Here is a 12682-nt window from a genome sequence, read left to right as displayed (position 1 = left end):
TGTCTAACAACCATAACTTCATCCCTAAAAACAGGATTTAGTCTACATCCCTTTCCTTTCTGATACAAGATTTCCTATTGTTATGGAATGTTTCTGTTCCCTTCAAATTCATATGTTGAAGTCCTAACCTCCAATACGGTGGTACTAGCACAGGGGCCTTTGAGAAGCAATTAGGTAATGAGGATGGAGCCCTCATGAATGGGATTAGTAGCCTTATAAAAAGCATCCTATAGAGCTCTCTCACTTTGTTTTCACCATGTGAGGATACAACAAAAAGTCAACAGGCTACAGCTGGAAGAAGGCCCTCACCAGAACCTGAGCAAGCTGACACCCTCATCTCAGACTTCCATCCTCTAGAACTGCGAGAAATAAATTTCTGTGGTTTATAAGCCACCAGTCTATGGTACTTTGTTATGGCAGCCTAAACTGTCTAAGACACCTGTCTTGTCAATGAAACCACAACATATATTCAAGGACTCATTTATTTTATTTTAAAAAGCATTATTGAGCTCATAGTATTTGCCAATTGCAGTAATATGCAATTGCTGTTCTCTGCATGGGACCATAAAGATGAATAAAATAGTTACTCTACAACCTGAGATACAGAGGTGGAAACAAAACACCACACAATAATGTAATAACAACAGAAACAGATTAATAAGTAAAGTAATATGGGAACATAGAATAGGAAGCAACTAACTTTATTTAAAGGTAAGACAGTTCCTGAGAAAGTTACCAAGTGGAGACGGCAGGAAAGGTATTCTAAGGGGAAGGAACAGAGTCTGTGCAAAAGAACAAAGTCATGGTAGAAAAATAGCCAGAAATGCAGTACAGGGGAGGAGAGCAGAGAAGTACCTGAAGAGGAGCTATCAGTTTAGTTTTCACTTTTTAAAAAATGAAACATAATATAAAAATAGAAAAAGGAATACATCTAAAGGTAGCCCCTGGTGAATATTCAAAAAGAGAGCAGGCCCATGTAGCCAACAGACAGAATAAGAAACAGAACATTACCAACATCCCACAAGTCCTCCTCTGATCCTCCAGATACTACCATCCTACAAAATGAACCACAATTCTATTAAAAGTTTTAAAAAGAGAATGACATAATCACTATAGAGAATCAACTGAAATCCAAAGGAGACTAATGGAGTAAGAGAGAAAAAAAATTAGGAAACTATTGGAATACTTTAGGTAGGAGATAGGAATTTCATGTAATTCCAACACAGATGGAGAGAATAAGAAAAAATAGATAAATATTTAAAGGCAATGTTTATGAAACCTGACTATCCATCAGAATTATTTGGGGAGCTTTAAACAAAATATAGAGCCAATCCCCACTAAATTTTCAGGTTTGAGTATCAGGAATAAGCATTTTAATATCTGTCCTCCTATGCTTTCTCATGTGCCAACAGGTTTAGAACTCACTGACTTCAGAGACAGAACACAGGTCATTGAGATAAATTAACTGTAGGAAATGAGGAAAAGGAACAAGTCAAGAGAAACCAGAAAATTTCTGTCTCAGGCAGCTGGGAGGATGAGAACAAGCAAGTTGAGTTTTGAGATGACCCTGGAGCATTGTAAGTAAATAGATCATGAGCTCTTAGAATTATTAGCCTTAAATTAAGAATGGAGTATGATGAAGATTTGGGAAATGTCTAATGTGTGTGGTAGTTGATCCAATTATACTGAAAAGATTATTTACTTATTTGAACCATTCCTCAACTTCATTGGTGTAAATGAGAAGTGACTACACACATTTAGTTGTTTTGAACTAGATGGTCTTCACCCTTCTCTTCCACATGGAGTGTTAGGTGACCGAAGAGCTAGAAAATGTAGATTTCTGTGTCATCTTTCAGTATAAATTAATAACCATTAATCCTAATTCATTTCCTCCTGTTATAATCTCTCTCTAGTACTCTGAGATGAAGGGAGAAGTAATTGGAGAAAAATATCAATGTTTCAGCATTATTCTACACACAGACACATTTCAGTTTGAGCTATTGGTGACTTTATATAATTAAGCAGTAGCATAAGATAGGCAACTTCTCTTCCAAAGGTAATGAATATTAACAACTTGCTTTACAGGAAAAAGATTTAAAGGGAAGTTGCTTTACTCAAAATGGGAAAGACAGGAATTTCTTTGTCTCTTTGGTATGTGACCTGGAGGCTTCTTTCAATTTTACAAATATGCTTTGTTTAACCATTTAGAATTAAAGTAACACTATAATGAAGATAATTACAAGAAAAAATATTGCAACTTACTTCCAAATATTTTTGCTTTGAGGGTGTGTTAAGATATTTGAATAAGATTACAGCCCTAGCCCTAGAACTCTGCATTTTTGGTTTATACTGAGAAACTAAATGCTGGATTGGAGAATTTTTCTGTTTCACATTTATTGCTAAGTCAACTAAAACAAAGACTCTGTAATAAAACCTACTCTACCCTACTCTACTAAAGAGTCAGAAATCAGATAGGGTGGATCTGTAGTTTGTCCAGTGAGAGCAGATTCTTCAATTTAGGAAGACTTTAGGTGCTGAAATAGGTATGAAGGGCATCTATCTTTTTACCTCTTCCCCCTTCTCCTGATATTTATTGAATAAATAAGCTGATGAAGAAGTAATATATGAACTGGGGGGAAATAACAAGGTCCTGACCAACCAGGTATTGATCCAGCTACCTATCTAGTTAGCGGGTCTATATTCATCACTAGGAAATGACCTTGTAGACATTGGTGTGGCCCCTGCCAACAGCAGCCACAGTCCTAGCCAGTGAGACACACAGGGAGACCTGGTAGGCTTCTGGGAAAGGTTTTCTTGTTCTTAAAGATAAGACGTAGAGAAGAAATGCTATCTCTTTCTTTAGTTAAATACTAAGGTAGAATGTGAGGTCTGGAACTTCAACAGCCATCTTCTAACCATGTAGGGACCTAGCCAAAGACAAAGTTCACACTTGCGGAGCTGAAAGATAAAATAATTCGGGTCATTGGGGTTGCTTAATGTAGCAAACCTGACAGTGACCTCACTTCTGGATTTCCTGTTATGTGAGACAGTAAATTTTTCTTACTGAGTCAGTTGAGTTCTCTTATTTTCATCCACTGGAATTCAAACTGAGTTCCAACTGGATAGAATTCAAACTGTTGACAATTTAAATTGTTCGATTTGAAACTAAGTCAATCTCTTGAACTTTTAGTGTTTTTTTTTCACAAGTTAGTATGACATAATATTTTACCTGTGGTAAATACATTTTTTACAAAGAATAATCATCCAAAATTGCAATACAAATACTAGAAAAAGTATGCTTTTTTTATTTTTTATTTTTTTAAAATCTAAAAACAGCTTTTATTTTGGGGGGAAGAATGTAAATAAAAAACGACAGCAATGTCATTCATATGTTATACATGTAGATGTATATCAACATGTCTATGTATACACACACGATTATATTTTTAAAAGTAAGCTTTTATTTTTTTAAAGGGTTTTCTTCAACACATTTTTGAGTTCACTTTGATTTTATTTCTTGATATAGTTTTACATGTGTGCTAAAGTGGATTGGAAAATGTGTTTAGTAAAAATTTAAATTAATTACTTAAGCCCAGCTATATTATACACATTAGGATAAATGTTACTATTTCTAAACTACATTATCAATAACAATGTTTCACTGGGCTCATTCATTCCCTGTGTCTTAACAGTGAAGATTTTAAAAAGCTGCAGGTAAAATACATTCTTTACTGTCTCTCCTCTGTGATTCTGTAACACTGGATGCATACTTCTAGTCTAATGCTTATCACCAAGGCCTCTATGCAGTCCAACTCTGGGGGACATTCACACTATGGCCTTCTGAATGGCTGTGTATGCTCAACTCTAATGGGCATCATTCAGATAGACTGCAATGTGAATTTATCCCCAGAATTGTGCAACATGGTTGCCCTGCACATAGAATTAAAACTATTAAGTTGTCTGTTTGCCCACCAAGAGAAAGTTACTTAACAACTTTGCATTTCTGTGACTAGCAAACTTCCTGGCATATTGGTAGTCATATTCAACTTTGCATCTCTGTGACTAGCAAACTTCCTGGCATATTGGTAGTGCTGAAGATGTGTGTTTAATGCATGAGTGAATAGTATAGGCAAATGCACTTGATTCATGTAATAGTTATTTGGAAAGTAGCTATTTTATAATGTGTATGTAGCACATGATTGAGGTATTGCTTTGATTATCTTGTTTTGTTACCCCAAAACGTAGTGTTTTAAAACAAGAGCCATTTTACTATATCATATGATTTGGTGGGGCTAGGAATTCAGTCAGGATGCAGCTGGATTGTTCTTTGGTTTCACATGGCATCAACTGGGGCCAGCAGGTAGCTAGTTTGGTTTGGGGGGTCCATAAAGGTTTTGCTGACATGCCTGGCTTCTGTGCTGGGTTTGGCCAGCATTGCCTCCTCTATCAACATGGCCTCTCTGCAAAACTAGCCTGGGCTTCCTCGCAGCAGGGTGGTCTCAGGGTAGGTGGACCTCTCACATGGCAGATCATGGCTTTAAGAGTAAGTGCTGCAAAAGGCCAAGGGCAGAAGCTGCAAGTCTGACTTCCACTGCATTTTATTGGTCAAGCAAGTAGCTAAGGCTGGCTGAAATTTAAGAGTGGAATTAGACCCTACTTCTCAGTAAGGGGAAAAGCAAGACATTTTTAGCCATCTTTAATCTACCCAGATATTTGCAAACACCCTCTATTTTTCAAGAAAGAGGTTAAGTAAATAGATCAATAAATTGATGTTAGGAAAGTTTGTTTCATGACTTCTACTAAGATTGGCATCTTTTCAGCCAAGTATCCCAAATCATCTACATCTGTATCTATAGCTGCATATTTGTAAAATTTAAAATACTAGTAAGGAAAGGAATCTTAGAAATCATTGAAGGCTATTTCACCATTATAAGTTTTCTTTATAAGTTTTCTGAGAACTAACCTAAGAGTTTAAAATACGTTTTGTGCATTCTGCTAAATAATGCTGGAGATACATAGCACATTTCATAAATAGTTTCATTAAAATTCAAGGGAAAATGTCAAAGATAATCTCTTGCTGCCTATACACAGGAATTTTAAGGTGTACTTTTGGGAATATTTCATTTTTACATATTTCCTGGCTAAAAATATTGAAGCAATGCTTTACCCAGTCAAGTGTGTGCTGTTGTTGGTTCATTTGTTTCTGTTAAAATGGTTCAAATATGACTTTCTGAGGGTAATCTTGGCCCAGCTACGCACTCCTTGAACTCACCTTCAAGTAGCTCTTTGGTGGTCTTCGAGTCAGGGGTTTACACTTGTTTGTTTCTCAGACTTTAGGGGAAAATGTTAATCCTACCCACAGCTCAGCTGCCAAACCCTGAACTTAACTGGACAGAATGCAGCTGTATTCCAGCTACTTGCAAGGAAGTATAATCCCTCTGTTACTCAATACCTTTAAAAGCTCAGCTGGGAAATAATACTTGTGGAGAACATCCTGGAAAACACTCATCCTATCATCTAGAAACTCTCTCTAACCAAAGTTAGGCAAGACAATCCTGGAATTTACAGGTCTTAGGATGCATGAGACCGAATTCTGACAGATCTGCCTATCGTAAGTACAAAATTACTTGCAACAAAATAAGAATGTTGATCATGTGATGGAAAGTTTGCACTATGAATATCAAATGAATTTCTTCTTGGTTTCAGTATCAAAATTAGGTGATTGGTGTGTTTTTGTATTGTGGACAGCCTGAATCATAACTGGCCAATTTTTTTTTTTTTTCTGAGGGTATTAACAAGCTTCCAGACAAGAGTCCCAACTCTAGCAAGTATAGCATAAGAGACTTCATGGCATTAGAGAATCTGTATTGAGGTAATTCCTGATCTCTCCAAACTTCCCTATCCTTAGTTTCCTTTTATCCAATATATCTTAATTTTGAAAACATAGATTATCTTGCCATATTTTAAGTGAATCTGTGGCTTGCTTTCAGTGTCTTTGAGAACAAGAATGGAATACAAATTAATAAATATTCAAATAGACAAGTGCTGGGAAAATAACAAAATTATTGGCCTATTTTTTTTTACCTGCCCTATGATAGGTAGCTGCTCGTAGATTTTAATTTAAAACCTCTAGTAGAATAGCTTTATTCTTTTGAAATAGAAATAGCAATGGCTATAGATGACTCATAAAGAGATATACCCCTCTGTTATACAATTATGCAGCCACAGAGGGTTTGCAAGTTTGGGGAACAGGGAGGACACCCCACCCCATTCCCAAGGCCCAAACCTTACTATGCAATTGCTGGGCTTGCAAAAGGAGTGTCTGGTTCTGCCCTCTAGGCCTGAGGCAATGGATTCCTGGCACAGGAACTTTAACTGCCACAGAAACAGTGTTCTAACTTGTAGTTATGTATGGTGAAAATAGTACTACCATATAGTAGTTTTATACGTGTGTGTGTGTGTGTGTGTCTGTATGTATACACATGTATATTGGTAGTTTTATGTATATATTATATATAGCACATATATGTTAGACACATATAAAATAAGTGTAATTGTTGAGCTTCTATGAATATCTAATCATAATTTTTGCACCATCATTTCTATGAATAAATGTATCCCATGTAGTTTTACTAGTAAACTTCCTGAGCAGAATTTATTCATGAGCTGGGGACTTTCTTTGCCTATATTTGTACTTAGATCGAATATGATTTGTGGGATGAGTAAATTAACACAGGCTACGTCTGCATTTAACACCAGAGAGGAAAGATAATTAATATTGAAAAGGATCCTATTTGTAGTTACTTAGTAAAGGTATTTTTCTGCTTTATATTTGGCATTTATATTTCTTTACAAAACTCTAAAATCTAAATCCTTATTTATAGTTATCTTTTTACACTATGGCAAACATATAACTACATTAGAAGACAATTGCAAAATACATAAACTTTCATCTATTTATCAAACCTTCAACTCAACAATACTTAGTAGTAAAGTTAATACTGTCTTAGCTATATTTGGAACTACATTTAAACAAGTAAAAACAAAGAAACAGAAATAATTTAAAAAATATATAATTTGTAAAAGGAGTAAAATCTTACACAAAAAATGACTCTTAGCTATGTCTATATTGAACAGAAAATGAAATCAAGTTAATATCTCCCTATGTTAACCCTGTTGGCATTATGGTAAATGCCACTCATGAGATGAGGGTGGGTGTTCAGAAAGGTTCATGATAGCTCCCAAAAGGTAAGGCCCTGGAGAAATGCGGGGTGGAGAGGGGTGGTGGACAGTAGGGCACTGCAGTGTGTTTCTGCATATGTTTGTGGAAGGAGGTAGGTATGTGTTTGTGTCACAGACAGAGACACAGAGAAAGAAATAGAGAAAGAGAGAGAGAGAGATTGAGACAGAGAGAATACAGCACTCTTACCCCAGGTAAAGCCTGTGGCAAAAACTTATATATTAACCCTCTGTTGGCAGGGCGTTATCCCAAGAAATCCAGAGTGAGAGAAAAAAGCAGAGTGAGATAGAGAAGAGGGAGGGAGAAGAATAACAAGGAGTCCATTACCAGGTTAACCACAGCTTCACAGAGGCACAGATGGCTGCTTTGTCTGGTGGGACGGCTTCTGGAGGCCATCTACTGCATCTCAGGAGAGTCCACGGGAGCGGGAGAAAGGACAAACCTTTCACCCACTGATTCTTTCCAGTTTCATATCTCTCCTGTGTCTGCTCCATGTTGTGATATTACCCCTGAACCTTTGCTTCATGTTACTGGACAGCTCTGGGAAACCCCTGGTGACAGCTGCATGTGAGGAGCTTCTCAGTGGATGGCAGTGGAGATAGCAGGGACTTTATGATGGCAGGGGATGACCTGAACCATCTCTAGAATCATTGTTGCCAGGGAGAAGGCAGAACCAGGCTGATCTTGGGTGGTGCAGAAACTGAGGTCATTTTACACACTGCAGATAATCTATACTCTTGCATAACCACCATCAATAGCATCATTTATTTACTGCTTACATATATTTACTGCTTACTATATTCCAGGCTTCATTGTCTTAACATTCTACTTAAATTATATTTTCTAATGTTCAAACACATGTAAGAAAAATAGTAATGTTATTTCTGTTTTACAGATACATGAGCTGAGACATGGAGGGTGCAAGGTAGAGTTGGGCAAGCAACCCAATAAGTCTTGATTGCAGAACTTCTGGGCCTTACTGTGCCAAAGTTTCATAGAGCAAATTAAACCCACTGAATGAGGAATGTATTTTAATTTTATTACTTTTCAATGGTGGACTCAAATTATTTCAGAATTCATAATAACTTCTTGTATAACAATTAATTTTTAAGAATAATTTCCAGCTGAATAGCTTTTAAGGCAGTTTTACAATCAGTGTCTCCTCTTTTACATTTGCTTCTCTTTTCAAATGTCTTCCTTTTGATTATTTCACTGCAATTTAGCATCTCCAGAAAAAAAAAGGAAGAGAGGAAAGAAATTTAGTAAGCATTCATTTATTATCATAGCCCCAAAATGGCTGATTGTAAAAGGTGGTTTAAATAAAATTTTTAGGAAATCTGAAATCTTCATCTGCCTATCATCTTCCATGATCACAAATAATTTAGTGTTGAGAGTCCCTGGGTGAGGCCAGCTTAGAAATACTCAACTGAAAATTACTACATTCTGACCATTTCTTAGTAGCTTTTGAAAGTATGAAGCACCATGGATAACTTAGCAGCCAGCTAAAAACCAAATGCTATGAGCAATGCCAATTATTTTATTGGCATTCAATTGACAAATAAAATGGGTGGGCTTGGTGTTATGACTAATAATAGCTCACTCAGTTATGCATTTTGTTCACGAAGAAAATTGTACATCTTGACCTTGAGGGAAAATAGTCGTAATTTTGAGGGTAGTCTTAATGTAATTATTACCATCTGGGCCTTCCATAGACTTTCCCCCTGCATTTCTAGTACTGCTAGCAGCCACATTCTTGATTCTGTTACTGAGGATGCCTTGGAATAATAGTGACCTCACAGGAATGATTAATGACTCTTAATCAAAAAATGGGGGAGAGGTTTCCAAGCCTCAGTCTAAGCACTAAATATAATTAGCATATTCACTTTTAGAAGCTAGTCACTATAGTCTGTGCTGTCACTTCTTGACTGAAACTTGTGAATAATTATTTCACATCCCTTAATTTATTGCAGTGACCTCTTTCTGCTAAACATGGTTTTAATTTTGGGAGAAGACTGCCTGTTGCGTGACTTCTTAGGGACTGCGCTTTTGATGTTGGATAGTTTGTCCTTAGTAATAGTCTAATTATCCCACTGAAGGAGATGTTTTGTTTTCAAAGGGGATTATTCATGGCCTAACTCAGATACCCAAAAGCTGCCAAGTAATAAAAGAGATAGTTAAAATTCTAAATCAACTTGCCTAACTAACTAAAAGCCAGTAGTGTTGGTGTTATTTTGTTGACTGCACTATTGCATTCTTCTTGTAGAACTGCATACTTGAAGGGGTGGGGTCTGCTTTGCGTTTCATCTAAAATGGCTTTTATAGCCCTTAGAAAGCTGGAAATCTGCTTCATGTTTAACATCTCTTTCCACAACAATTTAGGTTCATCTTTTTGTTACTTAAGTCAGTGGAAAACTTCAATGTTCAGTTGTTGTCGTTTTTTTCAAACCTCAAAGCGATGAAGACCCTCAGTATCTTTTTATATTGAAACATGTTCTAATACAATCTTCTACTGTTGATCTATTACTTTAATATTCAGTCTTTTTTTTTTTTTTTTTTGAGGCAGGGTCTCATTCTGTCACCCAGGCTGGAATGCACTGGCATGACCATGGCTCACTGCAGCCTCCATCTCCCGGGCTCAGGCAATCCTCCTACCTCAGCCTCCCAAGTAGCTGGGACTATGGGGCTGCCCCACCACACCTGGCTAATTTTTAAATTTTGAATTTTAAATTTCTTTCTTTTTTTTTTTTTTGAGATGGAGTTTTGTTCTTTTGCCCAGGCTGGAGTGAAGTGGCATGATCTCAGCTCATTGCAACCTCCGCCTCCTGGGTTCAAGCAATTCTCCTGCCTCAGCCTCCTGAGTAGCTAGGATTACATGCACCCGCCACCACGCCTGGCCAATTTTTTTGTATTTTTAATAAAGAAAGGGTTTTGCCATGTTGGCCAGGCTGGTCTTGAACTCCTGACCTCAGGTGACCCACCCGCCTCGGCCTCCCAAAGTGCTAGGATTATAAGCATGAGCCACCACGCCCAGCCTAAATTTCTATTTTTTAGACATGAGGGTCTCATTATGTTGCCCAGGCCAGTCTTGAGCTCCTGGACTCAAGTGATCCTCCCACCTTGGCCTCCCAAAGTGCTGTGATTATGGGCCTGAGCCACCAAGTCCTGCATTATATTCAGTCTTAATGTCCCTAGCACCACAACTGAAAGTCCTGCTAGAGTCTTTGATTCTAGTTTTAACCTTATTTCCTAATAAGTAATAAATTATACTTTATTGGACGTCTAGCTTCTGCTTTGGTGAGTTGGAAATGTCCCACCTTGTGGGAAACGTGTCTAAGCATTTCTCTTCCCGATTTTGTACTTAGCATGGGAGAAACTTCTTGATGTCAGGCTGTAGTTTCTGTCTCCCTTCGTCCTCCTCCATCTCCCCACCTAGAGTTAACACAAGATGGGAACAAAAGAAAAACAGTGAATGCCAAAGAAAGACCAGAAGTAAGTACCTGAGACAAAAATCCAAGGCAGGAAAAACATTGAAATAATAATAGCACGAAACAATGGAGAATTAAAGAAGAATGGCAAATATGACTGAGTCCTCTAAACAGTTGGCTGTAGCTCCACAATGGAAAGTCCTGCTAGGGTCTTTGATTCTGTCCCCTAAACCATCCCAGATAGTTATGTAGCATGTGGCCTCAAAGGAGGGAGATTTTCATCCTTGTCCTAATGAACATGTTTCTGGGCTTCCCTTATCTCCCTAATCTAATCTTACCTCAAAGCCTGCTGCCACCATTCAGTTATTCTTTTTACCCCTACTCGATATACAAAATAATTATTATTTGTGATATAAAAGTTCTTTTAAGCCCAAGACAGTGACTAAGTTACATCTCAAATATTTTCTAATCAAGATATTCTTATTTTCAAGTACAATATTCCTAGGCCTCTGGTCTGGGTCTCTGTACAGACAACATAGCCGTCACTATGTAGCAAATAATAAAATTAATGTGACTTGCAATATTAATCAACTATTAGACAAAAGTTCATGAGGCGTTGTGCCATTTTTCATGTTAGCAATAGCTTTTAGCATTTTGTTTCTTTATTCCTAAAATATGGAAAAATTCTTTGTCATAGTTGTATTTCAAAATGACCCAAATACTCCTGCCAAAATAAACAACCCTAGGTTTATTTTCATTATAAGTTTCCCTCTCTTTACTGCCCATTGGCTTCATTTTTTAACCTTGTTTTGCCTTTTTTCCCCTCTGAAAACCAAAAATTTAAATTTTCTGGTTTTAAATTTTTTTATGTCTTATTGGAGTTTTAGCTGACTGTAGTCTTTTTCATGTCAGTATTATTCAAGTTTCGGAAAAGTCTCTTTACCATCTATTAACAACTAAATAATTATAAATTGTTGGCCAAAAAAAAGAGAAAGAAGAAAAGAAAAAGAAAGAAAGGAAGAAAGAAAGAAAGAAAGAAAGAAGGAAAGAAAGAAAGAAAGGGAAGGAAGGAAAGAAAGAAAGAAAGGAAAGAAAGGAAGAGTAGTGGGGGAAAAGAATAAAATTTGCCTGCACCTTTTTGTTGTTTTCTTTTTTTCTCTTCTCTTTTTATTTTTTAATTTTGCCTACACCTTTTAAAGCAAAACAATTACATTTTTTCTTTTAGTTTTATAAACTAATGAAATTAACCTGTTCCAACTCAATCAGTTGTTTCATACTGGAAAATGTCACACATCGGGGCTTTTAGGAAGGAATCATTGCCGTGCCTTGGTGAAGGGTGAGTATGGCTTTAACAACTGCTGGTGGAGGAGCCTTGGAGGAAAGAACAGGATAGTAAATGCAATTGCTTGTCTCCTGAGAGTTAACTCACAGTCCAGATGTCCTACCACCTATCTACCTGTAGTCTGAAGGCACTTTGTGAGTAATAAAAGCATGTAAATTGTAAATTCTTCTCCTTTTCTCTTTCAATATCTTACAATGTATCAATGACAATTGCTATTGTTATTGGTAACAGGTTGATGTCATACCAAAGGCTTTGGAGCCAAAAAAGCTTGTGTTTGAACTCCGGCCCCACCATTGTATGGTCTTAGACAAATGACTTAACCTCTTTAAGCCTTGATGTCCATATTGTAAAAAAGGAGACAATAAAACCTACTTATTGTAAGGATATAATGACATTATTAACATATCTATTCTATTGCCTGATGCATAGCATAAGCTCAAAAATACTAGTTTTCCTATTTTAAAATCTTTTTAAAAAATTATAATCCATACCTCTTCTACTTCAGAAAGTGTTTTAATACATAAAATCAGTGATTTAGCAATATCAAATCAAAGTTTGAGAGCCAGAAGAACTTGGAGGACCATTGATTTTAAAGGTTTCTTTGTTTTTTATGAACAACAGGAATTTCCTCTTATGTCTTCAGAACCTTGAGTTTACCAGGAAGACAAGGTGACT

The sequence above is a fragment of the Pan paniscus genome, chromosome 10, assembly GCF_029289425.2.
Source record: "Pan paniscus chromosome 10, NHGRI_mPanPan1-v2.0_pri, whole genome shotgun sequence".
Lineage (NCBI taxonomy): Eukaryota > Metazoa > Chordata > Mammalia > Primates > Hominidae > Pan > Pan paniscus.
Note: the sequence above shows the minus strand (reverse complement) of the source record.